General features: G+C 40.2%; 1 protein-coding gene across 1 annotated transcript in view; it reads right to left on the bottom strand.

The window, feature by feature from the left end:
- Positions 1 to 4,337, bottom strand: part of LOC100966998 (general transcription factor II-I) — a 96,294-nt gene extending 91,957 nt beyond the window's left edge. Inside the window, exon 1 of the mRNA XM_012807874.2 lies at positions 4,199 to 4,337. The gene's annotated coding sequence lies outside the window, so the exon portion shown is untranslated. The remainder of the gene's footprint in view (positions 1 to 4,198) is intronic.
- Positions 4,338 to 5,159: the final 822 nt, after the last annotated feature.

Below are 5,159 nucleotides of genomic sequence, written 5' to 3'. Positions count from 1 at the left end.
TTTTATTCCCTAGTGATCTACTCAGTTTATCATAAATTTTAGCTGAAGTTTTTGACCTTAGAGCAGGCGTCCTAAACGGGCCACATGCGGCCCCCGGGGACATTTATCCGGCTGCCGCTGCCTGTCCTACTTAGCAACCTAGCAATCAACTCGTCCTGGGTCCTGGGGCCCACAGTCCAGCCCTCCAACAGTCTGAGGGTCAGTGAACTGGCCCCCTGTTTAAAAAGTTTGAGGACCCCTGTCTTAGAGACAAACAGGAAGGCATTGGAGATATTGCAAGTTTAGTTTAGTTCTAGACCACTGCAGTAAAGTGAATACGACAATAAAGCAAAGTCACACAAATATTTTTAGTTTCCTAGTGCATACAAAATTTATATGGACTCTTCCCTTCACAAAAGGTTTCACTATAATACGCAATGCTGCTTAATAGCATTTTAGAACTTCTTTCAAAATTAAAGTCAATCTCCCACATTCTGCCATTGCTTTATCAACTAAGTTTATGGAATATATTCTCTGTTTCATTTTTTTTATTGTTGGGAGATTCACTGAGGGTATAAGAAACCAGGTTACGCTGATTGCATTTGTTACGTAAAGTCCCTCTTTTAATTGTGTCTTGCCCCCAAAAGGAGTATCACACACCGTGACCCCCCCCTTCCCTCTCTCTGCTCTTTCTTTCTCCCACTCCACTCCCTCCTTCTCTCTCTGCTCTTCCCTTTCCCCACCCCCCACCATGTGTTAGGTCATTAATTGTCCTCATATCAAAATTGAGTACACAGGATTCATGCTTATCCATTCTTGTGGTGCTTTACTAAGAATAATGTGTTCCACTTCCACCCAGGTTAATACAAAGGATGTAAAGTCTCCATCTTTTTTAATGCCTGAATAGTATTCCATGGTATACACATACCACAGCTTGTTAATCCATTCCTGGGTCAGTGGGCATTTAGGCTGTTTCCACATTTTGACGATTATAAATTGAGCTGCGACAAACAATCTAGTGCAAGTCTCTGTTGTCATTTTAATAATGTTCACAGCATCTTCAACAGTAGATTCCATCTCAAGAAACCACTCTTTTCTCAATCCATTAAATTTCATCCATTAACAATTTCAATCCATTAACAATCTCTCATCCACTAAAGTTTGACCCTGAGAGTGCAACAATTCAGTCATCTTCAGACTCTACTTCTAATTCTCTTGCTATTTCCACAGCAACTATGTTGACTTCCTCCACTCAAGTCTTAAAGCCCACAAAGTCGTTCATGTAGGATGGAACTGACTTCTTCCAGATTCCTGTTAATGTTGATAATCAGACCTCCTCCCATGTTATGTATATCACAAATGTTCTTGATTACATTTGTCAACATTCGGTGACACCTAGAATGGTAAATTTGTCAACATTTGGTGACACCTAGATTGAAAAGGTTTTCAATTTACTCTGCCTAGATCCATCAGAGGAATCAGATCATTATCTGTCTATGTCAGCTATAGCGTTACAATATGTATTTATTCTTTTCCTCCTTATTCTTTTTTATTAGCCTGCCACCCTGGCTAGAATGCAGTGGTATGATCATAGCTCACTGTTACCTAAAACTCCTGGGTTCAGGTGATCCTCCTGTCTTAGCCTCCCATGTTGCTGAGACTACCACATCCAGCTAATTTTTCTAGTCTTTCATAGAGAAATGGTCTTGCTCTTGCTCAGGCTCGTCTCAAACTCCTGGTTGCAAGCAATCCTCCTACCTCACCCTTCCAAAGTGCTAGGACTACATACAAGCACAAGCCACCATACCCAACTAAAATGTATTTAAATAAAAAGGCTTAGAAATTGAAATTGCTTCTTGATCCATGGGCTACAGAATGGATGTGTTAACAGGTATGAAAGCAACATTAATCTCTTCTACATCTCCCTTAGAGCTCCTAGGTGATCAATCAGGTGCACTGTCAATGAACAGTAATATTTTTTTTTTTTGGAGATAAAGTTTCACTATGTCACCCTCAGTAGAATGCCGCAGCATCACAGCTCACAGCAACCTCAAACTCTTGTGCTTAAGTGATTCTCTTGCCTTAGCCTCCCAAGTAGGTGTGATTACAGGTGTCTGCCACAATGGCCAGCTTTTTTTTTTTTTTACTTTTTATTCTTTTGTTGTTGCAGTTTGGCCAGGGCTGGGTTCAAACTCACCACCCTCGGTATATGTGGCTGACACCCCACTCACTGAGCCACCGGCACCAACCTCAGCTAACTTTTGTTCCAGTTGTCACTGGTGTTTTAGCTGGCCCAAGCTGGTTTTGAACCTGCCAGCCCCGGTGTATGTGACTGGTGCCCTACCTACTGAGCTACAGGAGCCGCCTGAACAGTAATATTTTGAAAAGAATCTTTTTTTCCTGAGCAGTAGGTTTTAAAAGACTAAAAATATTCAGTAAACCATGTCATAAACAGATGTGCTGTCATCCAGGCTTTGTTGTTCCATTTTTAGAGTGCAGGAAGAGTAGATTTAGCATAACGCTTAAGAGCTTTAGGATTTGGGGAATGGTAAATGAGCTCTGGCTTTAAGTTACCAGCTACATGAGCCCCTAACAAAAGGGTTAGCCTGCCCTTTAAAGCTTTGACACCAGACATAGACTTCTTTCCATCTAGGAATGTCCTGGATGGCATCTTCTTCAAATATAAGGCTGACTTGCCTACAGAGAATAGTTTAGTGTAGTCATCTTCTGAATAACTTGCTGTAGCTTTTACATCAGCACTTGCTGCTTCACCTTGCACATTCATGCTATAGAGATGGCTTCCTTCCATAAACCTCATGAACCCAACCTCTGTCAGCTTCTACCTTTTCTTTTCTTTTTTTGAGACAGAGTCTCACTGTGTCACCCTCTGAAGAATGTCATGGCGTCATATCTCACCGCAACTTCAAACTCTTGGGGTCAAGCGATCCTCTTGCTTCAGCCTCCCAAGTAGCTGGGACTACAGGTGCCCACCACAACACCTGGCTGTTTTTTGGTTGTAGCTTGTCATTGTTGTTTGGCGGGCCCGGGCTGGGTTCAAACCTGCCAGGTCCGGTGTACATAGCTGGCTCCCTAGCCACTGAGCTACAGACACCTAGCCAGCTTCTAGTTTTTCTTCTGCTAGCTTCTTTACCTGTTAGTCTTCACAGAATTGAAAAGAGTTATCTTGCTCTGGATTAGGCTTCGGTTTAAGGGAGTATTTTGGCTGTTCTAATATTCTATCCAGACCCCTCAAACCTTTTCCACATCAGCAATACGGTTGTGCCTTCTTATCATTTGTGTTCAGAGGAATAGCACTTTTTATTTCCTGTAAGAACTTGCCTTTTGCATTAAAACTTGGCTGTTTTGCACAAGAGGCCTATTTTTCAGACAATCTCAGCTTTCGACATGCCTTCCTAAACTTAATCATGTTTAGCTTTTTATTTAAAGTGAGAGATATGAGACTCTTCCTTTTTCACTCAAACATTTAAGAGAACAGTAAGGGGTATGCCTATATGTATTGTATGCTATAGACATCCAACCTTTGGTTCCTTTCCAAAATTACGAAAATGTTGTATCAATGAATTAATATAAAACAACAGTGTTAGGTTAAACAAAAATATAAAAACTGTCATATGGTGAGAGACCACAGGTACTAACACACTGTAGTTAAGTTTCTCTACTGTGTGTGCCACTAATTTTGTCAGATAAGCTCACCACTGCTCCCAAAAGGAGGATTATAGAACTCACATTATACTCTGACAAAGTGATTCCATTGAGTGAATTGGGGAGAACAGTTTAACTTTGTTTGCATCATGATTAAACAAACTCACTTGCACAAAGAAAGAATTGTTTTCAAACATTTATCAAGAAAGGAACAGCTTATGTGAGTAAGAGCTTTTAATCAATTCACAATTTCTCTACCATCACCAATTCAGAGTAAGAAAAGCAAAGAACCGCCAAGCAAAGAACACAGTACAATAAACATTTATCATTTTTCTCAAACTCTTCAACATATATCTTTACATATTATTTTTGCAGTAACTTATTTTGAGCATTCTGAAGAATCTTAATAATAATTTCAGAAAGTCATTTTTTGAGCTCAGGGTCAAAAAAATCAGTATAAAACTCATTCTCTAGAAGAAAATATGACTTGCCTTATATATAAATAATTAGACTTAAAATTTAAGAAATGCGGAAGAAAAATTTATACAATGCTTACAGTATTTTACAAAATCTTTCTGGAAATCCTTTCTGGTATTGACAAAAGCACGTCCTCTTTCAGTTCCGACAACAAATACATCCGTTTCATACACTGCGATGCAAGCCACTTCTGCCTTAGACTTGGCCAGTTCTTTACACTACAATACAAATAACAAACATTATGTTATATACATATTAAAGAGTACCGTGTCTGCTGAATGGATAAAAATATGTAACACTTAAAACTATCCTAACATATGATCTGGAATCAAGTGAAATTCCTATATATATCCTTAAATATCATACACAGAAGAGAGTCTCCCATTATTTAAGGTGCCTCTCTTTCTAAACAGTTTTTTTGCCTGGTTTTAAACAAAAGACGACATAGAATTTATGAGTAAAAAAGCATAATCGTAATGTAACTGTATTTCACACCTATAATCCTCACACTCTGGGAGGCCAAGGCAGGCAGATCACTTGAGTTCAGGGGTTCAAGACAAGCCTGAGCAAGAGTGAGACCTCATCACAAGTAAACATTGAAAAACTAGCTGGGGACCAGGCAAGGTGGCTCATGCCTATAATCCTAGCACTCTGGGAGGCCAAGGCAGGTAGATCACAGGTTGAGACCAGCCTGAGCTCATAGGTTAAAGACCAGACTGAGCCAGAGTGATATCTCATCTCTAAAAATAGCCAGGCATTGTGGTGGGCACCTTTAGTCCCAGCTACCTAGGAGGCTGAGGCAAGAGAAGAGGATCACCTGAGCCTAAGAGTTTGAGGTTGCTGTAAGCTATGACGCCACAGCACTCTACTGAGGGCAACAAAGTGAGAATCTGTCTCAAAAAAAAAAAGAAGAAAAGAAAAACTAGTCCAGCATTGTGGCAGGTACCTATAGTCCCAGCTACTTGGGAGGTTGAGACAAGTAGATCACTTGAGCCCAAGAATTGGAGGTTGCTGTGAGCTATGACACAGCATTCAACCCC

The sequence above is a fragment of the Otolemur garnettii genome, unplaced genomic scaffold (assembly GCF_000181295.1).
Source record: "Otolemur garnettii isolate 467f Iridium unplaced genomic scaffold, OtoGar3 scaffold00077, whole genome shotgun sequence".
Taxonomy (NCBI): Eukaryota; Metazoa; Chordata; class Mammalia; order Primates; family Galagidae; genus Otolemur; species Otolemur garnettii.
The sequence above is the reverse complement of the archived record's forward strand: the minus strand, read 5'-3'. Positions and strand labels throughout refer to the sequence as shown.